Source organism: Triturus cristatus, chromosome 6 (genome assembly GCF_964204655.1).
Source record: "Triturus cristatus chromosome 6, aTriCri1.1, whole genome shotgun sequence".
Classification (NCBI taxonomy): Eukaryota; Metazoa; Chordata; class Amphibia; order Caudata; family Salamandridae; genus Triturus; species Triturus cristatus.
The window spans coordinates 1,065,164,987-1,065,189,392 of NC_140589.1; positions in this window are offsets into that span (position 1 = coordinate 1,065,164,987).

The window sequence follows — 24,406 nt, forward strand, 5'->3', positions numbered from 1 at the left end:
GAATGCTGTTTTGGCCTTAGACTCCTCAGCTAACCTGATTTGCCAATAGCCAGCTGTCAAGTCAAATGTGCTCAAAAACTTTGCAGAAGCTAGTTTGTCTATGAGCTCATCTGCCCTTGGAATAGGGTGTGCATCTGTCCTGGTGACAGCATTGAGTCCTCTGTAATCCACACAGAACCTCATCTCTCTCTTGCCATCTTTGGTGTGAGGTTTGGGGACCAGAACCACTGGGCTAGCCCAGGGGCTCTCTGAGGGTTCAATGACACCTAATTCCAGCATTTTATGTACCTCAGCCTTTATACAGTCCCTGACGTGGTCAGGTTGTCTGTAAAGTTTGTTCTTTACAGGCAGACTGTCACCAGTGTCCACAACATGGGTACACCAGTCAGTTTGACTAGGTATCAAGGAAAACATATGTGAAAATGATTGTAGAACCTGTCTACATTCAGTCTGCTGATGGGCAGTGAGGTTGCCTCCAAGGGTCACTCCTTCAACTGAGCCATCTTCAGGGTTCTGAGACAACAGGTCTGGGAGAGGGTCACTCTCTTCCTCCTGTCCCTCATCTGTAGCCATGAGCAAGCCCATGTCTGCCCTGTCAACATATGCTTTAAGCCTGTTAACATGGAGTACCCTGTGGGGACTCCTGGGAGTTCCTAGGTCCACCAAGTAGGTGACCTCTCCCTTCTTTTCCAGGATTGTATGGGGTCCAGACCATTTGTCTTGGAGTGCTGCTGGGGCCACTGGCTCCAACACCCATACCTTCTGTCCTGGCTGATACTCAACCAAGACAGCCTTTTGGTCATGCCAAGCTTTCTGTAAGGCCTGGCTTGCCTCAAGGTTTTTAGATGCCTTCTCCATATACTCAGCCATCCTGGAGCGGAGACCAAGTACATAGTCCACTATGTCTAGCTTAGGCTTTTTGAGAGGTAACTCCCATCCTTCCTTCACCAAACACAGTGGGCCTCTCACAGGGTGCCCAAACAACAATTCAAAGGGGCTGTAGCCAACTCCTTTTTGTGGGACCTCTCTGTAAGCAAACAGAAGGCAGGGTAGAAGGATATCCCATCTTCGCCTGAGCTTTTCAGGTAATCCTTTGATCATACCCTTTAGGGTCTTGTTGAATCTCTCAACAAGCCCATTGCATTGTGGGTGATAAGGGGTGGTGAACTTGTAGTTGACACCACATTCCTTCCACATAGCTGTCAAGTATCCTGACATAAAGTTGGTACCTCTGTCAGATACTACCTCCTTAGGAAACCCCACTCTGGAGAATACTCCCAGCAGGGCCCTGGCCACAACAGGAGCTGTAGTGGTCCTAAGGGGAATTGCCTCTGGATACCTGGTGGCATGATCCACTACCACCAGTATAAATCTGTGCCCAGATGCAGTGGGAGGATCCATGGGACCCACTATGTCTATTCCCACTCTTTCAAAGGGAACCCCCACCACAGGTAGTGGTATCAGGGGGGCCTTTGTTGTGCCACCTGATTTGCCACTGGCTTGGCAGGTAACACAGGAGCGACAAAACTCCTTTGTATCTTCATTCATATGAGGCCAGTGAAAGTGAGGGACAAGTCTGTCCCAGGTCTTGTTCTGGCCTAGGTGTCCTGCTAAAGGAATGTCATGGGCCAAGGTAAGAAGGAAGCCCCTAAATTGCAGAGGTATGACCAACCTCCTGGTAGCACCAGGCTTGGGGTCTCTAGCCTCTGAATAAAGGAGCCCTTCATCCCAATACACTTTATGGGTACCTTGAGCATTTCCAGCAGCCTCAGCAGCAGCCAGCTGTCTGAGGGGTTCAAGAGAGGGACAGGATAACTGAGCCTGCCTCAAGTCAGCCCTTGAAGGTCCCCCTGTCCCCAGAAACTCAACCTGATCAGGTTCAAGCTCTTCAGGGACAGTTCCTTCAGGGTCCTCTAGATCAGCTTCCTGGGAAGGCTGATCATCACTCTGAGGCAGGGGGGAAGGCACAGCCTTGACCCTCCTGTTCTTCTTCTTGGTAGGTGCTTGGTCCATTGTTCCAGGATCCAAGACCTGAGGTTCAGTGAGGCACTTTTTGGCCTGTGACCTGGTCACAGCAAGGACATGTGATGATATACCTAACATCTCTGCATGAGTCCTGTACTCCACTTCTGACCATAGAGAACTCTCTAGGTCATTGCCCAACAAACATTCTACTGGGAGGTCTGCACTAACCACAACCCTTTTGAGGCCAGTTACCCCTCCCCATGAGAAGTTAACAACTGCCACACTATGTGAAGTAGTGGCATTGCTGGCATTGGTCACCAGGTAGTTCTCACCTGGTATGTACTGTCCAGGATCCACAAAGCCTGGTGTCACCATAGTGACACTGGCACATGTGTCCCTGTAGGCTTGAGCCACTTTGTCATTAATTAAAGGAGTCTGTCTGTACTTGCCCAGGTTACTGGGGCTCACAGTCAGGGACAAATCAATGTCCCCATCACAGATCAAGACTGCCTGTGTCAGGGTTCTGTCTAAGTCAGAATCTCCTTCAGTTCCCATAGTGATTCCCACTACACCCTTTGTCTGGGGACCAACACTGCTAACAGTAGTACTGGGAGCAGGTGCCTTAGGGGCAACAGTGTTGGGGGCTCCACCCTTTTTGCAATCACTAGTCCAGTGAGTTGTATTTTTACAATGATTGCACCAGGGTTTCTTCTGACCTTCTTTCTTCTTTTTGGACTGTTGGGACCCACCCTCCTTAGTAGTAGTTTGGGGCCCTGTTGAAGACTTCTGGTCTTTAGGTTTCTGATCTCCACCCTTTTGGTCTGTTTTCTTCTGATCACCCCCTTGGCCCTGGTTCTGGTTCTTCTGCTTAACCCTGGTTCTGACCCATTTGTCTGCCTTCTTTCCCAATTCTTGGGGAGAGGTCAGATCAGAGTCAACCAAGTGTTGATGCAGTTGCTGGTTTTGACAGTTATTTAAAATCTGCTCTCTCATCATCAAATTATACAATCCTGTAAAATCAGATACCTTACTTCCCAGCAACCAACCCTCCAAAGCCTTAGTGGCACATTCAATGTATTCAGACCAGTCCTGAGTCTGTGTCTTTTGGGTGTCTCTGAACATTAACCTGTACTGCTCAGTGGTTAAGCCTAACCCATCAACTAGAACACTCTTCAGGACTCTGTAGTTTCTGACATCCTCTTCTCTAACAGTGAGGAGTCTGTCTCTGCCTCTTCCTTCAAAGGAGAGCCAGAGGATTGCTGCCCACTGATCTTCAGGAACCTGCTGTACTTTGCAGGCTCTCTCAAGAGCAGTTATCCACTTGTGGATGCCATCCCCACTTTTGTAGGGGGGCACAACCTTAGACAGGTTTCTATTGTCGAAAACCCTATCTTTGTCCTTAGGGACAATGCTGCCACCAGTGGGTATAGACCCACTCTCTTTATGCTGTCTAGCCTTGCTAAGTTTCTCTTCCATCAGGGCTACTTCTAGCTCCTGCTTCCTGATCCTCAGCTGGGCCTCTTGCATCTTGGCCTCATGTTCCCTCCTCTGAGGGGTGGTCATCCTTCTCCTGGAGTGACCTTGAGAGCCTCTAGAGCCATGGGAAGCATTGGAGTCACCTGAGCGATTCCTTTGCCTTCCAAGCCCTGTGTTAAGTCCACTGGGGAGATCCAGTGGGTTGAACCCACTGTCAGTCCCCAATAGCCTTGGTTTAGCTGGGCCAAGTATAATACTTGGCACTGGGCTAGTTCTCCCTTCATCCTCACTACTGTCAGTATCCTTTTCACTCTCATCCTCTGTGGTAGGCATCCCATCTAAGGGGTGACTATTGGGAAGGGGTACTTCAGTGGCATCTTTAGAAGGGGGGCCTCCTGTTCCTGTCCCTAAGGGGGCTAACTGGGAAGCTTTCTTGAGTGCTCTCTGATTCTCATCATTCTGTAAGAGCTCTCTGAGCTCAGCAGAGTTTGGGTTCTTGGGCTGTTTAAGGCCTCTAAGAGTTGCCAAATGCCTGAGCTCATTCTGATTAAGGGTAGCAAAGCTGGATGTTGCCCTCTGGGGGTCACTCTCAACAGAGATGGGTACAGTGGACCCCTCTGCCCCGGCCATTGCTCTTAAGTGTGGGTGGATGTGTTGCAATCTACCTACACTTGGGTTTACCTACTAAACCTATCTAGTAGTTGTAGTCAGGGTGTGCTACTCCCTTTGCTCTACAACAACTAAGTTCAGTAGAACTTAAGTATATCTAATCTTGTTTTATATGTACCTACAGGTACCTATGTGATCTTTCAATTGGTAACCAAGAGATTACAATGGTAAAACACAGCAAGCTCAAATCCAACCGCTGCTCACCAATGTGAGAAGTTGGCCTGGTATATGCTGTTCACTAGTTCTAGTGACCACCTTGTACCATGCCAAGCAACCCTTATGGTGTGGTTGTAAGTCAACCTTTTTGGACTAGCTGCCCTAGTGGTAGCGTAGGCTAAGCAGTCTTTGAGGCTAAACTCGTGATGCGTGTTAAGCAAGCTGTTTTACCAATAGTAACCCCCTTTTATACCAATGAAAGGACACCACACAGATATATATTCAAAATATATATGTATTTATTTCTCAAAGTAACCCCTAGTCTCTTTATGAGCACAGGAGCACAAATCGTCAAACAAGATTATCACAGAATACACAGAAGTTGCACTTTATATGGATAGGCCCTGGTGGCCACTCGAACCATATACTAAAATAGTGGTATAAGTACCACGAACAGAAAAGGGAAAAGGCCTAGGGCCTCTAGAATCGCTGGGCCTACAAGGAGCTAACGTCAGTTAGTGACCAGGAGGTCCACGGGTGGCGTGTGCAGAGCAAATAGTCACACGCGTGCTCCCATAGGTTTCAATGGGTGCGTAAAAAGTACAAAGTTACTGCAAAAGGAATCTTCCGGATGACCTAGGAACTTAAGATTTGGAACACAGGCACTAGAGATGTATTACTACACATGGGCACCGGAGTACCAGCTTTACCTCACCCACAGGAAGCGGGTGCATAGGCCTCAAAGTGCGTCGGGTTTCTTCTATCTGTTCCGTTGAGCCTGGGACAAAGATGCTGCAGGCGGTCGGTCGGGAAGGGATGCAGTGGATCCAAGAGTGGATCGGAGATGTTGAAGACCTGTAAGCAGAGGGGACAGTGTTCACAGTCACTAGCCAGTGACCAGCGTGGCACCAGGTGGGTACCAGGCGATGTCGGGTGCAAACAGGTGATGAGGGGTAGCTTGTCTCCGCAGCCACGTGGTCCCTGAAGGTCGACGACGTCCAGGAGTCGGCTCACGAGCTGTCCCACGCAGGCTCTCGCTGTCGGCGGTGTCGGCGACTTGATCGAAGCAAACAAGCCTTGGCAAAAGCAATTGCAGGAGGATTCGGAAATCAGCTGTTGGTTCTGACCAGCAAGGTCAGAGGGATTGCTCCTTTGGAGGGGAGCAAGGGCCAGTCTGGAGCAACCAGACCAGCGGTGTTTGTCGTAGATTTCGTCGCCAAGATGGCCACTAGCCAGCGGGCCAGCAACCGGTTAGGCGCGTCGAGTGGCAAAATGCAGAAGGGCCCCACGCAGATCGTGGAGATGCTGGAGGGCTCACCTTTGGTGCAGATGCTGCTCGAGGGTTAGGCTTCTCAGGACCCAAAGCACAACTTGGAGGGAGCCTCGGTTGTTGCACTGGTCAGCTTGTCGTAGTCGTTCCAAGATGGCTGGCTCCACGTGTCTCGGTGCCTCCACGGGTCTCCTCTTTGCAGGGACTGTGGATCGGGCGGTGAGAGGTCTGGAGGTCCAGGTCTCGTCAGTCTCTGGGCTCGGGCTCCGGCGGGAGGCGGCGGCAAAGCAGACGGTGATTCGCTGGATGGTGCTTGCGTTAGCAAGGTGGTCACTCCCTGACCACAGGGGAGATTTTCTTCAGTCTTCTGTGCAGCAGAATGTCGAAGTTCCCGTCTTCTTCTTAGTTTCAAGTTGATTCCAGGATGTCTGAAGTCTTAGGACACAGCTCCTACCTTTATTCGGATTCTAGGGGCCGGACTACCTGCTAGGTCCCTCCCTATGGGTGGGACCAGGAAGGGGGGTGGTTACACCCCCAATCCTTTGTCCAGCTCGCCCCAGGCCCGGGACTGGTGTGCCCCAGGACCGGTTTGAACTGGCATATGCACCGAGGCTCCTTGTGAGCCACAGGCATGTCTGGTTTCTTTCAAGCCCTACCTGACCAATACACAAAATCCTGTCTGGGGTGGTGCACGCACCTCCCCTGGCAGGAAACCCTTTGTCCACACCTCCCAAGCTGGAAGGACTCCCAGCAGCAGGAGGGCAGACTTGTGTCTGTGGTGGCAGCATCCATTTTGTGGAGCTGAGGCTATGTCTGATTTTACCCGGGTTTCAGGTACTGTACATGTCGTGTCCCTCTAGAAGGGTGGAATGCTATCCCCGTCGCCAGAATTGGCGAGGGGTTAGTATTCCAATTCGTATGACACCTTACTCGACATGTTTTGATAAAGCCAAACCAAAGATAGCATTTAACCGCGAGGTTCATAATGCACTTAAGAGTATATGGTATGACGATATCTGGAAACAGTAGAAGGAAGTTGTTCCGACCACTGCAGACAGGCTCAGCTCATGCCAGAGCACCATCTCACATGGAACCAAGCACTCTGCCTTCAGGATTGTTAAGGCCTGCCATAGGAGTGACTCATAGGTTACCAGGTGTCCCATTTAAGGTTAGGTATAGGTATACTACACCTAAGTAAGAGGTGATTACACCAACTTACCCCAGCTGAGTGATCAGCCAGTTGTGTCAGATTGTTAGGCCAAGCCTGGGGTGGCATAATACATGCTGCAGCCCCTGGCAGGCCTTGGGTACACCAATGCCCTGGGTACCTAGTGTACACTGGTACAGGGGCTGACAGGGTGATCCACTTCCAATTGGTTATGCACCTAGGGTGCATAGTTGTAATTTAGTAGAGAGAACAGCAGGCTGGGGGTCTGATTGGCAGGCCCACAGCCTCAATATGTCAAAAACCAGTGAAGCAAAAAGCAAAAATTTGGGGTGACCATAGGATAGCAGACCCTACTCTCCTACAAATGTCATTCATTTACCCCAGTACAGAGATCTGGGCCTGAATCCATTTTTTTGTTGCTCACCATGCCATTCCAGTTCGAGCGAAGCCATATGCAAATCAGTTTTGACCCTATGCCCAATGGGAACAGTCCAGCCCGAACTCCTAGGCCAGGTCCTCCCTGGACTGGAAACAAGCATTCTACGACCGGTTTCGGGGTTTCACCGCTCATCAGCCATGATAGCTTGACTCCAGTGGCATGAAGAGCACGGGCCCACGTCTGGGCATACCCATCCCACTTGGGGTGACAAATGCAAAAACAACAATTGATGAACAGAATGCAGAACAATGTCATTCATTCACCCCCGTACAGAGATCTGGGCCTAAATCCATCGTTTTTTGCTCACCATGCCATTTCAGTTCGAACCAAGCCATATGCAAATCAGTTTTGACCCTGTGCCCAATGGGAACAGTCTAGCCCGAACTGCCAGGCCAGGTCCTCCCTGGACTGGAAACAGGCATCCTAGGACTGGTTTTGGGGTTTCAACCCTCATCAGCCAGGATAGCTTGAGTCCAGTGGCATGGAGAGCACGGGACCCACGTCTGGGCATACCCATATCACTTGGGGTGACAAATGCAAAAACAACAATTGATGGACAGAATGCAGAACAATGTCATACATTTCCCCGAGTACAGAGATCTGGGCCTAAATCATTCGGTTTTTTTGCTCACCATGCCATTTCAGTTTGAACGAAGCCATATGCAAATCAGTTTTGACCCTATGCCCAATGGGAACAGTCCAGCCCGAACTCCTAGGCCAGGTCCTCCCTGGACTGGAAACAAGCATCCTAGGACCGGTTTCGGGGTTTCACCTGTTGGATTCAAATGTTTTATTCTGTTTGTTCGTACAATGTAATGTTAGCACAATGTATCTATGCTGTTTAATCAATATGAAGTCGCAGTTTGTTATTCATGTGCTGCAACCCACTGAGCTATATTTGTAATGTGCAAGCTTCAGGTGTATAGAATTGTACCTGTAATGAGGAAGCTTTTATCTTATTCTTGCCTTCTCAGTAAAAGACCTGTTATGCTACATTGCTTTCCTCTAGTTAGGTTTATAATAATGGATGTTTTGTATGTTGCTGTTATAAGAAATAGAGGCTTGTTAATGGCAGAAAGATCTCTGATGCAGACACTTGTTCTGTAGCTCCGTGCATGGCACAACCCCCCCTCCCTCTTGGAGTTTGATTTACTGAAAGCAGCTGAAAGTGAACTGTCTTTCCTTTCTATCTGAGGCCCAAGGCCGTGCCGGGCCCTGGGCCTATGATAAGCACATTCTTGCAGTTTCTGTTCCTATACTCCCATGCCTGAGATAGAAAGGGAGGCACCTTCATGACCTTCCCCAGCTCTGAGCTAATTATGTGTGCCATATATGGACTTTCCTCTCTCTCTGAGCCAACTTGTAGATTTCCATGTGCTGACTTCATGTGTTCACTGAAAGTATATCTGTCTGGTTTTGACTGTAAGTGGTCAGTCTTCCTCGGCGCACCTGATGGGTGAGGGTCGATGAGGCTCCTCTATATAGAGTTCTGTCTGGCCAATAAACGCTTGAACCTTCTACGTTGCCAACTGCTCATTATTTGACTTACATTGCGGGCCACTGGTAAGTGTGGCCCTTGAGATGAAATTTTGGATACAACAGTTGGCGACCCACGAAGGGACCCCGTGATAGGGCCTTCTAGTGGCCCTTCACCGGGGTTCTACGAGCTTAATTCAGGAGCTGACCGTGTTGGTTTTGAGAAGTTGGCGGCGGAGAACGAACATTCGTCCCTGGGTGCACCCGGTGAGTAATTTGTTTGTTTGAAGCATGCGCTGTTGAGCGGTGCATTTGTTTGAAGCACGCGCTGTTGAGCTTTGCATTTGTTTGAAACACGCGCTGTTGAGCGGTGCATTTGGAACAGTTAACTGTATTTGATTTGAGGGGTCATGAGGACCCTAGGAGAATTACGGAGGTCTTGCAGGATGGTCCATTAGGGACTGACTGTAGGGACTCTGCGGATCTTTTGTGATTTGGAGACACTGATCAGATGCCTAGTTGTTACCTGTGTGTAACACATGGCCAGATTGCACTCGGAAAAGCCTGTGGCTGTAACTGGGTAGCCATGAGACATATCTGAGGTGCGGCTTGAACCACATCAGAACAGTCTCAGTGGTGAACCAGGGAGGCAATGGGATGGTCCATAGTCCAGTTCGTGGTTACCCCTGTCTGACAGCCTCTTGCCAGTCTGTTGGAAGACTGCTTGTTGTGATTTTGTCGGTCCTTTTTGAATAATTCTCCAAGAACGGGAGTCGACGGGCTCGGTTCGTTTGTTTGGATGCGTCAAGCTTGGATAGGTTGAACTGCAGAAAACGTTGTGTAGGAAAATGTACATGTCATTTTGGTATTTGAAATTGACACCTATTTTGCATTTTGTTTTGGTTAAAGCGCCGGCTATTTTCATGCTTTCAATCACGTGTTTGAAAATATGTGTGAGTGGCGAATATATGCCTGCAGTATAAAATAAGGGAGTGTGTGTAACATGGCCATGTAGATATGAGATTGTATGTTGGTAAGATTGCTCATTTGAATGTAAGTAAGCTACTAGTGAATAGGAATGTTGTGGTATGGTCAATTGTGTTTTGGATGTTGCTAGCGCTGGAAAAAGCGTGTGATTGAATGACTGTGAATATGTGAAAGAATTCTGAGAAGTGAGATTGTTGAGGAGTGAGTTTAATTTGGTCTCATCACCGTCAATGCGTCGCAGAAGGAAATTGAGAGGGGTGTAGCTAGAGAAAGAGCAACCCCTGTGATTTTGTGACACCCCGAATATACAAAAGTATTAATGAAAAGTAATTAGGGACCGGGTAAAAGTTTAGCTTGAGAAAAATTGGGGGTATTTCAAATTTGCAAATTGTTCCTATACAGCTTTGTGTTCTTGGTGGTTCAGTGAGCCAATGTGCTGGGTCCAGACGGTTGTAGGTTCTGATTCAAGCTGAACCTGCAGAGACACCCACCTATTAGAGGTTGATAAAATAAGTACCATTGTGTGAAGTAATAACCAATATCTGCTCTGTGCTAGTATGTTATGTACTGTACATTATTCACAGTGAGCGTTTCACTAATCTGAGATTGGAAAAATAAGATTATGATCCCCTGAAAAGAAATTGTATATCAAAAACAACTTTTCAATAGGGCAAATTATTGCAGTTTATATGGAATTGGGAAGACTTTTTGTCTTTGACAGCTTCAGAGTGAGGAGAAGGTGGGGGCTAAAGAGCGCAGAATGCGATGCAGAAATCGAAGGCAGATTCTGACCTTGAAGGCTGTAAGGTGGGGGCTAGGAGCGAGTAAACCGGGAGGGGAAATCACTGCTTAGAAAACTTCTCTGACATAGAATCTGTGTAATGCCCGCAGCCGGGGAGCCTTGGAAGGAGGGGGGCCGGGAGTAGATAGAGAACAGATGGCTAGCAGCCCAGGCTCAAACCAGCGCTGAGGGGCTATTTTTAGCTTCTCTGATAAGACAGGGCAGCTGAGAAACGAAACTCCAGAAGCCTCCCTTTGTTCTATTCTGTGCAAGACCAGTGCCCCAGGAAATGTCTATGGAAGACTGTTGTTTTTATTTCTTGCATTGATTCTAGACAAAAAGTAAAATAATGCTCTTGCTTGAAATTTGAAGCGCTATAGGCCTATATAAAAACGATTTTTCTAATTCAGACAATTTTCACAGTGGAAATTGTGGCCCAAAAGGCTGTCACCAGCTGACTGGCAAAATGATAACAGTTAAGTAATGGAGATTTATTTTTGTGCATTATGTTTTGTCTTTTGATTAAAAGTTATAAGTGTTATTTTATTTGTTATGAGACATGTTTTTCTTTTGTGTGTGCTGTATTTCTCTCTTCTGTCCACAGATTATCCATGGATTGTTCTGGGTGGTTTTAAGACTGACAAGACACGTGAGTTGGACTGGTAAAATGATCAAAAGTTTATAACTATGAGAGGAAACATGAGATATGCCCCTTCAAACGGGAAATCAGGGTACATTGTGTTGAAATAAATGTATTTTTGTCATAACACCTTTCCAAAAAGAAATGTTTGTGTATTTTTCATGTTTGAATATTCTTGCCGGTCCTGTGTGTCAGAAACAACACAATCAGTTTAGCTGACAGCTGGCCATCATTAAGATGACCTGCTGTCAGATGGAGGTGAGTAAGGCAGGAGGAAGGCAGGAAAATCAGTTATTGATTTTAAGCCTGACAAATTAAGCAGGCCAGAATGTTCGACTCTGAGCTGTAGGTACAGTAATTGCGCATCACTGCTCATTTATATATGCTATTGTAGTTTGTCTATGCTTTCTGTGCTTAGTATACTGATGGCTTGGCATATCTAATTTTTATTTTATATATGTTTTGTTTTTGTGTCGTATTGACAATTCTGTTTTAACACTAATACAAGTTCTCCTGTGCGGTACAGAGATGGTCGTGACGACGTCAATCTTTGCGCAGCGCTTGGCTGGAACTTGTTCACAATTACTAAATTCCACAGACATGATATTATCATTATCATGCTGTCAAAATAGTAGACAACACGTTATCAGTGTATGTCTAATTGGTATTGGAAATGAATAAAACAAAAAGGTTATGTAAGACTAACATATGTGACACATGACTGCCCTTCTCTTATAGACAGGCAGCCTCAGTCATATGTTTCCAGATTGGACATTGTGGAACCATTATGATCTATACACTCGCATCTTAACACTTGAAATGCCTGTTTTAAATAGGACTGCCACCAGAAGCGCCTTTACTGCTGATGAGCAAAACAGCTGTTGCTGTTGCCACAAATGGAACAGGAATGTTTATTTAGCTAAGACTCCCTCAGAGTGACAACTCTGCATTTTAGAATGCTGTCACGCTTTTCCACAAATGAGGCTCAGTATTTTGGGTAATGAGAAAATATCTGACAGGATTTCCTTTTCTTAGCGTTTTCTTTTTATAAGCTCATTCCTGTAAATGGTGGCGAAAAAAAAAAGGTTGTCATGTTTTTAAAGTAGGCTATTGGGCTTGGGCTTCTGAAGGGAGATGTTTGAATATGAAAGGCGAGGGATGCAGCTTGTTTATAGGTGGAAATTATAGCAAAACATATTATGGCCTCCTAGCATTAAGATTGACTTCAGGTTTGTGTAGTATCACCCAATAGGGACATTTGTATATGAGATGTCACTTGGCCAGCCTATAAGCTAAGACAATGAGATCTGTACATTTGCTAGAAGGATTTCTCGCCGTTTCAAAAGTGCTATGTATCTCCTATAAATTTGCTTATGCCCAGTTGCTACACACAGGGATTGATAGTGTTGATAGACACAGGGTTTGATAGTGTTTGACAGCATTGAAATATGTTTCAGATTTCCTCCTGTCAAACAGGGGGGGGAGACAGGAGGTGGTTGGCTTCCTGCTGGCCCCTTAGAAATTAGGGAGGAGGAGGTTAGCTTCCTGCTAGCCCCCTTAGAAATTAAGCCGAGGTAATATGTATGTTGCTCTTCCTTTTCTCTCATGTTTTATTGTGATCTTTAAGGGGAATTAGTTGTGGGTAATTTTTGTTCTACTAAGCTTAGGCGAAATGACTAGTTCTTCATTAACTAGTCTGTGTGAATACACTCACAGTCTTTACTAGGAGCTGATGTTGAGTAATTTGGATTAGGAAAAAACAGTTTTGTCTTCTTGCAGCCCTTGGTACATTGTTCAAGTACGCATTCCCAGGCTATGTACCATGGACCCCCATATCATGTCAGCATGTGAAGTTAGCATGATGTATCTTGGTTTGTATCCATACTTTATATACACGAAATATGCTTTGTAGGATGGCCTATTCCTCTCTATGTTCCTTACACGATAGAAAGGGCTGAAGAACTATACTGAAGCCATCTTGGATCATGACCAGTCGCGCCACAGGCCACGTGGTTCCTTTTGCCCACCATCAGCATGATTTAGCTCGTACCAGCCAAGAGACAGGTTGAATTGTATTTACGGCTAAGGCCCAAGGTCACATCTGCTATGGGGAGTATCGAGCGAATTCCTCTAGGCCTGGGACGAGAAGGGAGTCACCCTGTCGACCTTCTCTGTAAAGATAGCAACCCCTTTGTGTGCAGCTGTAATTAAATATGGTATGAGCTCAAGAGTAGTCTCATGGCGTATAGCCACTCCCTCAAAGATTGCAGGCCGCCTGCTTTCAGTCACCTTGTTAAATACTAGGAACTGTTTTTCTGTACTTGGAAGAAAACTAACAACTATGTTACATTTCCTGCATCACTAGGTTCTGCGGGATCTTCCAGAGTAAAAAGGGAGAATGATACCCTGCAGAACGGTGATAAAGATGAGTCCTAATTTCCCATCAGTGCCAGCTACGGATAAGCGCTGCATGTCCTGGCCCTACAGTCTCAGCACCCAGAAAGTAAGAAAATTGGACCGTGATTGCCAATGCTTCATCAACTGCAGCATCGTGCTTGCTTCATTGGATAACGTCGGACATCAGAGAAGGAGGAGGCCCGTTGGCCACAGAACTTCAGTGAAAAAGTACAAAGGAGAGGGATCCCTGTTGTTGATGGCAGGGCCGTCGTTCAGTTTCTTCAGTTTTCTACCTGTCATGTGCTAGTAACCTCTGACAGCGTGCGGTCCCCTGATCCCCTCGGCCTGAGTTTTGGCTACCCCCCTTTTTCCTTTGTATCAACGGAAAGGCAGTGCCCCATAGAATCTACGAGTGGCAGAAGGCACTATATTGTGGTACCCATGAAACAGCAGCCCAAATGTCCTCTGACACTGAATGACGAGTGTTGGAGCCTGAAGGTGTAGCTGAACTTGAAACTCTGCACGATATGATCTGTGTCCATGATAGTGCCTGCCAAAGGAAAGATGTTGGTGCACTGCCTAGAAAACATTGAGACTTTCGAGTGAGCTGTGAGTGTTTGCCAGGAGGGCACTCCCACGGATACTACGAAGAACTAATTTCATGGAGGGCCTGATCAAGAGGCCAAATATGACGATGGAAGCAGACTTGATGAACAATAGAAGCCTGCCAGAGAGGCTTCGAACGGACTCTGGGCTAGGGGTGGGCGGAATTTGCGGAATTAACCTTCGCAAATTATCGCGAAAATGTTTAAAATTATCGCAAACAAGCGGAAATATCGCGAAGATGCGGAAGTTTTTTTCCGGCATGTTCGCGAGATTTTCTGCATGGTTGCGGGTCGCCAACTTACCCATGTGGTTGCTTGCGGGCGCGGCCATCTTGTTTTGAGTTGTTCTCGCGGTGCATGATCGCGAGAAGAAAGACGTGATCGCGCGACGCATGACGTCACTGCGGGCGCGAACTGTCGCGAGACAGCGCAAATGGCTAAAAACAATACAACATCTCATGGAGAACGCGACCGGATCAAGAAAACTTGTCGGCGAACGCAGGGATTCAGGTAAGGCGATTGCGCGCGCGCGAGAATGTATTATTTTACAGCGCGAGCAAGAAACAAATTATGGCCAAGCTGCGGAAACCGGAATTTTTGACATTTTCGCGCTCTCCGCGGAACGCGAAAATGTCAAATTATCGCAATTTCCGCGAACGGAACGAAATTTTCGCCCAGGCCTACTCTGGGCATAGTCGTATTTGCACGAGCAGTTGGGTGTTATGAGACTGATTCTTACTGTTTTTGCTGGCACTGTTTTAGAATAGTATTCTGATTAGTGGAAGTAGTGTCAAATTCATCCTATGATGAAACGTACCCCCCCTTTTTTCTCACCTGAAAGTAGTAATGAGGAATGTCACTGTCTCACTGGAGTATGTCTATGACTTGTTTGATCCCACACAAAGACTGACACAGATGGAGTAATGATAGTATCTATTAGTTGTAGGGTCCACGGATCGCTTCCCACTCTGTCTAGTAAAGGATGATCTGGTTTTGTCCCTATTCTTGTTATAAGTGTATAGGTAGATGGGCCTAATTATGGTAATATAAATATTTATCGCGCTCCAAAGTGAAGTAAAATTGGGTTATGAAGATGTCCTGAGGTACAGTGTATTGCATCGGAGATAGATCTTTAGAGAACAGTAACAAGGCATTATGCATCTAAATACCTGTCCAAAATGTAATGAGGGAAGCATGAATTTTCCTTAAACAGATATTAAAATGAAGTGTAGGATTCCAATGGTTCAACCTCACTGAGTATGCTGTTTCTTTCCCTTGAGCAGAATGTTTTCATTGAGCAAGGCAATGATTTTGTGTAACAATGTGTGCATTCAGTTGAATCAGTTAGATGTATATAATGTAAAAATGTCATTATTAGAAAATGTATCTGAGTACCTGTATATAATAATGCAGAACATATCATTCCATATCTGTCATCCAAGAGTATAGGCTGACCTAGGCTTTAGGTCTCAATTTGAATTTTCCTCATGCCATCTCTTTGGCTTTCAGAGACATGATTAATTAAATGAATGTTGGTTTAGTGCACAGTAGTGGTGGTCTCACCCTCTGCTGACAATGGAATGTCAGATTCTTAGTTTCAGTGGCCCTTACAGATGAGGGAGTGTTCTCTGTTTAGTTTTTGTTTGAATATTGGCTACATCACGTCAAAAGGGCCGATCCCATTCAAAGGCTGCACCGATTAGCATCTGAAATTCATGCAGATACAGGTACCTGGTCCATTTCTGGTTAGTTTTGGGGTCTCCTTACCACTTGGGGTTGGAAAATATTCATGATTCTCTTAGGAATAACAGGTTTCCTTTTTCACCTGTTGTGTCTGCATACAATGTGGACCTGCCTGCTGTTCTTATTGTGCTGATCAAATTCGTCTTGCCCTCCCTGAACTTAAAATAAACCCAGCAAAGATAGGTACTCAATTAGCACAGAAGGAAACATACGACATGATGCAGATAGATGAAGGCACCTTTGAAGATTAATTTGGTATGTTAGCTACATTGTGCTCAAAGGGCCGTTCTGTTGGATTCAAATTCTGTTTGTTCATACAATGTAATGTTAGCACAATGTATCTATGCTGTTTAATCAATATGAAGTCGCAGTTTGTTATTCATGTGCTGCAACCCACTGAGCTATATTTGTAATGTGCAAGCTTCAGGTGTATAGAATTGTTCCTGTAATGAGGAAGCTTTTATCTTATTCTTGCCTTCTCAGTAAAAGACCTGTTATGCTACATTGCTTTCCTTCAGTTAGGTTTATAATAATGGATGTTTTGTATGTTGCTGTTATAAGAAATAGAGGCTTGTTAATGGCAGAAAGATCTCTGATGCAGACACTTGTTCTGTAGCTCCGTGCATGGCACAACCCCCCCTCCCTCTTGGAGTTTGATTTACTGAAAGCAGCTGAAAGTGAACTGTCTTTCCTTTCTATCTGAGGCCCAAGGCCGTGCCGGGCCCTGGGCCTATGATAAGCACATTATTGAAGTTTCTGTTCCTATACTCCCATGCCTGAGATAGAAAGGGAGGCACCTTCATGACCTTCCCCAGCTCTGAGCTAATTATGTGTGCCATATATGGACTTTCCTCTCTCTCTGAGCCAACTTGTAGATTTCCATGTGCTGACTTCATGTGTTCACTGAAAGTATATCTGTCTGGTTTTGACTGTAAGTGGTCAGTCTTCCTCGGCGCACCTGATGGGTGAGGGTCGATGAGGCTCCTCTATATAGAGTTCTGTCTGGCCAATAAACGCTTGAACCTTCTACGTTGCCAACTGCTCATTATTTGACTTACATTGCGGGCCACTGGTAAGTGTGGCCCTTGAGATGAAATTTTGGATACAACACACCCCTCATCAGCCAGGATAGCATGACTCCAGTGGCTGCAGAGCACAGGACCCACGTCTGAGCATATCCTTCCCACCTGGGGTGACAAATGCAAAAACAACAATTGATGGACAGAATGCAGAACAATTTCATACATTCACCCCAGTACAGAGATCTGGGCCTGAATCCATTGTTTGTTTGCTCACCATGCCATTCCAGTTCGAACCAAGCCATATGCAAATCAGTTTTGACCCTGTGCCCAATGGGAACAGTCCAGCCCGAACTGCCAGGCCAGGTCCTCTCTGGACTGGAAACAAGCATCCTAGGACCGGTTTCGGGGTTTCACCCCTCCTCAGCCAGGATAGTTTGACTCTGGTGGCATGGAGAGCATGAAACCCACATCTGGGCATACGTGTCCCACTCGAGGGGACAAATGCAAAAACAACAATTGATGGACAGAATGCAGAATAATGTCATACATTCCCCCAGTACCGAAATCTGGGACTAAATCCTTCATTTTTTTACTCACCACGCCATTTCAGTTTGAACCAAGCCATATTCAAATCAGTTTTGACACTGTGCCCTATGGGAAAAGTCCAGCCCGAACTGCCAGGCCAGGTCCTCCTTGGTCTGGAAACAAGCATCCTAGGACTGGTTTCAGGGTTTCACCCCTCTTCAGCCAGGATAGCTTGACTCCAGTGGCATGGAGAGCACGAGACCCACATCTGGGCATACCCGTCCCACTCGGGGTGACAAATGCAAAAACAACAATTGATGGACAAAATGTAGAACAATGTCATACATTCACCCCAGTACAGAGATATGGGCCTAAATATATCGTTTTTTTGCTCACCATGCCATTCCAATTTGAACCAGGCCATATGCAAATCATTTTTTACCCTTTCCCCAATGGGAACAGTCCAGCCCGAACTGCCAGGCCAGGTCCTCCCTGGACTGGAAACAGGCATCCTAGGACTGGTTTTGGGGTTTCAACCCTCATCAGCCAGGATAGCTTGACTCCAGTGGCATGGAGAGCATGGGACCCACGTCTGGGCATACCCGTCCCACTCAGGTGACAAATGCAAAAACAACAATTGATGGATAGAATGCAGAACAATGTCATACATTCCCCCCAGTACAGAGATCTGGGTCTAAATCATTCGGTTTTTTTGCTCACCATGCCATTTCAGTTTGAACGAAGCCATATGCAAATCAGTTTTGACCCTATGCCCAATGGGAACAGTCCAGCCCGAACTCCTAGGCCAGGTCCTCCCTGGACTGGAAACAAGCATCCTAGGACCGGTTTCAGGGTTTCACCCCTCATCAGCCAGGATAGCTTGACTCCAGTGGCTGCAGAGCACGGGACCCAAGTCTGGGCATATCCGTCCCACCTGGGGTGACAAATACAAAAACAACAATTGATGGACAGAATGCAAAACAATTTCATACATTCACCCCAGTACAGACATCTGGGCCTGAATCCATTGTTTGTTTGCTCACCATGCCATTCCAGTTCTAACCAAGCCATATGCAAATCAGTTTTGACACTGTGCCAATGGGAAGAGTCCAGCCCGAACTGCCAGGCCAGGTCCTCTCTGGACTGGAAACAAGCCTCCTAGGACCGGTTTCGGGGTTTCACCCCTCCTCAGCCAGGATAGCTTTACTCTGGTGGCATGGAGAGCATGAGATCCATATCTGGGCATACCCGTCCCACTCGGGTGACAAATGCAAAAAATACAATTGATGGATGAAATGCAGAACAATGTCATACATTCACCCCAGTAAAGAGATATTGGCCTAAATATATCGTGTTTTTGCTCACCATGCCATTCCAATTGGAACCAGGCCATATGTAAATAATTTTTGACCCTTTCCCGAATGGGAACAGTCTAGCCCGAACTGCCAGGCCAGGTCCTCCCTGGACTGGCAACAGGCATCCTAGGACTGGTTTTGGGATTTCAACCCTCATCAGCCAGGATAGCTTGACTCCAGTGGCATGGAGAGCACGGGACCCACGTCTGGGCATACCCGTCCCACTCGGGTGACAAATGCAAAAACAATAATTGATGGACAGAATGCAGAACAATGTCATACATTCACCCCAGTACAGAGATCTGGGCCTAAATCCATTGGTTTTTTTTCTCACCAAAGCATTCCAGTTTGAACCAAGCCATATGCAAATCAGCTTTGACCCTGTGCCCAATGGGAACAGTCCAGCCCAAACTGCCAGGCCAGGTCCTCCCTGGACTGGAAACAAGTATCCTAGGGCCGGTTTCGGGGTTTCACCCCTCATCATCCAGGATAGCTTGACTCCAGTGGCATGGAGAGGACAGGACCCACGTCTGGGCATACCCGTCCCACTTGGGGTGACAAATGCAAAAACAACAATGGAGGGACAGAATGCAGAACAATGTCATTCATTCACCCCAGTCCAGAGATCTGGGCCTAAATCCATCGTTTTTTGCTCACCATGCCATTCTAGTTTGATCCAAGCCATATGCAAATCAGTTTTGGCCCTCTGCCCAATGGGAGCAGTCCAGCCTGAACTGCCAGGCCCTCCCTGGACTGGAAACGAACATCCTAGGACGGGTTTCAGGGTTTTGACCCCTCATCAGCCAGGACAGCTTGGTTCCAGTGGCATGAAGAGCACGTGACCCATGTCTGGGCATACCGGTCCCACTCGGGGTGACAAATGAAAAATCAATAATTGATGGACAGAATGCAGAACAATGTCATACATTCACCCCAGTACAGAGATCTGGGCCTAAATCCACTGTTTTTTTTCCTCACCATACCATTCCAGTTTGAACCAAACCATATGCAAATCAGTTTTGAACCTTTGCCCAATGGGAACAGTCCATCCCAAACTGCCAGGCCAGGTCCTCCCTGGACTCGACACAAGCATCTTGGGACCGGTTTCGGAGTTTCATCCCTCATCAGCCAGGATAGCTTGACCCCAGTGGCATGGAGAGCACAGTACTCACGTCTGGGCATACCCGTTTCACTCGGGGTGACAAATGCAAAAACAACCATTGATAGACAGAATGTAGAACAATCTCATTCATTCTCCCCAGTACAGAGATCTGGTCTTAAATCCATCGTTTTTTTGCTTACCATGCCATTCCAGTTTCAACCAAGCCATATGCAAATCAGTTTTGACCCTGTGCCCAATGGGAACAGTCCAGCCCGAACTGTCAGGCCAGGTCCTCCCTGAACTGGGAACAAGCATCCTATGAGCGGTTTTGGGCTTTCACCCCTCATCAGCCAGGATAGCTTGACTTCAGTGTCATAGAGAGCACGGGACCCATGTCTGGACATACCCGTTCCACTCGGGGTGACAAATGCAAAAGCAACAATTGATGGACAGAATGCAGAACAATATCATACATTCACCCCAGTACAGAGATCTGGGCCTAAATCCATCGTTTTTTTGCTCACCATGCAAAAAGCATCCTCCTCCTCATCATCTGTAGCACAATTAGTCCTTGTAGGGAAATCTTCTAGATCTACACGCAACCCCACCTCCTGACAGGATGAGGTGGTGACATAGAACAATCTCTATTACCCTTATCAAAGAGTTTACCCCAGAAAACGGCTGCCATTTCCTACAAAGGTATGAGACCCAAGCCCCCAGATGCTCCAACGGACGAAAACCCAGTGGGTTCACTGTCCCTCTCCAATTCGGCATTAGCCAGTTCTAGAAAACTCATTTGAAGATGGAGATGAACAAGTGTACTTCTAGACATCTGAACTTGATTGGACCAGGTGAAGAAGACTCAGCCAAATATGAGAGGCTTCCACTTCTTTATTGGTCATAACTTTAAGCCAGACATTGAAGAATGAGATTCATAAAATTGCTGCTAGAAGCCACTATTGCTACTGGTAGGTTTCTTTATTTTTGAATCTGAAGTGAAAGGAATTACAATTCAATTTCTTCAGTGTCTTCGCAGCCAGAGGGACACCAAAGCTCCCTGCGGCCAGCTCCCGTGACTCAAGCAGAATGAACAGAAAATCATTAACTCATGCCACTCTCTCCAATCCTCTGGTGCACCAGCGCAAAAGGCTCCAGAGGCTGGGAGTACCAGGGTGATGCCCGAATGATTCCCCGGTTCTGCTGAAGCTGGTGCTGCCTTCTGATTGCCAAACTCACTGCTACCACCATACCATGTCCCAGCACAGGAAAGGCTCCAACACCGTCCTCTGATGCCAGTGGAGCCACCAGCTGCTCAGCGGTTTGCAGTGGTCTGGGTTGATCCTGCAATGGTTGGGCACAAGCGTAACCAGCTGCTCCTGCAGCGCCCCACACTGCTGCAGGCTGCTCCTCGCTTCGCCAAAGCACACCACTTCTTTTTTTTTTTTACTTTATTGAGTATACAATTTTTTACATTGTATGCATTCAATTATACATTTTAACATCTAGTCTCTGGCAGATTGCCAACATGACAGCATCACATAGAGAATGCGTGGCAACTTGGTAATTATCCGGGCATGCAAACATCATTTTAGGTTGGCATGTATATGAGTCATAGTATCTCCCAGTCATTGAGTTGCAGGTCTGTCACTGTTGGGGATTGCACTGACATTCAGGGCTCGGGGGTCTGGGGTTTTGTCAGGGTGTTCCTCAGTGTCATCTGATTGACAGAGGTATGTCACCAGGTGACCCCAGATGTCATGCAGCCTACTCGCCAAAGGCATTAGGTTCCAGTATTCACTCATGTGCGTCTGGCAATGTGCAGCATCTACTAACCAGTTGTTAGTGGTGCCGGCTTGATGCCCCAGTGGATCGCCACTCTGCGCCTGGCCGACACCAACAGCATTGCAACCAGTCTGCGGTTAGCATCAAGGACATCCTTGAGATGTCCCAATAAACATGTGAGGGGGTCAGGCGTGATGATTTCGGAGGTGATGGCACTAATGATTTTGCACACCTCCTGCCAGTAGTTCGCTACCTTTAGGCATGTCCAGACCAGGTGTGTAAACATTGTGTCGTGTGCTAAGCATCGTGCGCATCTCGCATCAGGCCCATTGTGTGAAGTGTCATTGGGGTGCAGTAGAGTCTGTGCAGAAATTTAATGTGTATCAGATGCAGTCGATTGTTGGGGAAAGAGTATTTTGGTCTGATTGCAGCAGTATTGCCACTCTTCTGGTGAAGGTCCCTCAGCTAGTTCTGCCACCCATGCGCAAGCGCGTGCTCAGTGTCTGCCAGGGAGGCCGCAAGGGTAAGCACATACAGCCTAGTGACAAGTTTGCGGCGGGACGTCGCCGTGTGGATATTATTCAAGTGCTGCATTTGGCAGTGGGGAGTCCTGGAATGTGTAATTTATTTTTCTACAGGTTGCTCTGATTTGATACTGCAGCAGGCTGTCAAGTGGAGTGGTGTTCTCGGTGAAAGGGAGAAACTGTCCATTGGGATAGAAGTCAGCGTTAATGCGTATTCCCAGCGACCAGCCCGGCGTGCAATTCCACTGGTCTGCAGTGGAGGAAAAGAGGGATTGTTTTTTAGTTGCATCGCCGGCGCAGATAGAGCTGTGACCCCTGTGTGTCTGCGGATACCCTCCAACGCTCAGCGCACACATTCAACTGCGTTAATTTCACTTTTGGGGGCTGTGTATGGCAGGAACCATATGGAAGGAGTGCCATTTGAAGTGGGCTGGAGAAGCGAGGTCTGGCTCAACTGCCGCGTGCGGTTGGAAGGGCATCGGGTGCAACCAAAAATGAAGGAAACTGGCCTGGGCGCAATGTGCATAGAGCTTAAAGTTTTGAGCACCCATCCTGCCACGCGAGTAAGGCAACGTCAAGGTTTTGTAGGCGATACACGGCTGTCGACCAGCTCATATTAAGGTGATCATGTTGGAGCATAGTCTCTTAAAAAAATGTGAGGTAAGTGGTATCGAAATATTTAAAACCAGATATAGAAGCTTAGGCAGAACCACCATTTTGGCTATCGCAATGCGACCCGCCAGGGAGAGTGGGAGATTTTTCCACACGAGAATTTTGGTTTCCAACCATTCCACAGTTTTACCGAAATTTGCTTTCCATAGCTCCTCCGTGTCTCTCTTCAGCCATATGCCACGATACGTGGTCGCTCCCGTGGCCCATTTAAATTGGTATTCCATGGGGAAGGGCAGTGTTGCATCAGTTAAGGGAAAAAATTGATTTATTCCAATTTATATATACCCCAGAACAGCCTCTGAACTGTATCACCTCTCTTGTCATTGATGCCAGGTTATTCTGTGGCTCGCGTATATACAATGTGACGCCGTTCGTGTACATAGAGGTCACCAATCTGCAGGTTGGGAACCCAATGCTGCGCTGCGTATGGTGCTGCCACAGCCGTGCTGCTAATGGCTCCATCGCTATAGCGAATAGCACGGGCAAGAGCGGACAGCCCTGCCTTGTGCCCCTAGTGATTGTTATGGGTTCTATGATTTGTTCGTTGATTTTAATGCGCGCCGATGGGAGTGTGTAAAGCAGCTTGATTTTGTGAATGAAGGCTGGGCTTAAACCCAAGAGGCCATGCAAAAAGAAGAGAAAGGGCCGTTCTAGTTAAACAAATGCCTTAGTGGCATCCAGCAAGGCCGCCACCGCTGGCAAAGAAGGGTTGATTTGATGCATTATAGAAAAGATGATGCGCAGGATGTGAGATGTGGCGCAGCCCGGAATAAAGCCAGATTGGTCTGGGTGGGCTACTAAGGGCATGAGAGGGAGGAGCTGATTAGCCAACAATTTCGCGTATATCTTATTGTCGGTGTTTATTAACGATAAGGGACGATATGAATCGCATCACTCAGGAGCTTTGTCAGGTTTAAGAATAAGAGTGATCAGTGCCTCACGGAGAGTGGGGGGAAATTTACCAAGCGTGACGGATTCATTATACATTTCGGCAAGATAGGGAATAGGGATCGGTGCTTATTATTTATAGAACACAGGTGTCAGCTCATCCGATCCTGCTGCTTTATCTCCTGGGAAACCAGCGATTACTTTTCTATCTCCTTGGTGGTAAATGATTCATCTAGGTATTCCTGGTGCTCATTACTGAGCCATTGCAGCTCAATGGAGTCGAAATATTGCTCCATGATATCATGCGGTTTCTCAGACCCAGCAGAGTAAAGTTGGGAATAAAATTACGAGATTCTAGAAATTATTTCACTGGGGGATGTGGTTCTTCCTGCGGTGTCATCCAGTAGTTCTGTTATATGTGAGGAGTCATGGGGCTTCCTCAGTAACTTCGCCAGTGTTTTTCTAGGGCGGTCACCCTCTCCATACCGGCAGGCCTGCGCCTCACGGCCCAGGTATGCCACCTTGCGCTTAGCTTCAGTGCGGTACTCCGTCAGCTTTAACCGTATGTCTGATAATGTAGCGGGGTAAGGATAAATAATATATCTTTAATCGAGTATCTTAATTTCTGCCTCTAGCCATTCCAGGGTGCCTCTAATGGATTTGGGCACTCCAGATTGCTTAGCGATGCATTACCCCTGGATCACCATTTTAAAGGTCTCCCAGAGGGTAGAGGGCGATTCCACCGAACTAGTGTTCAGTTAAAA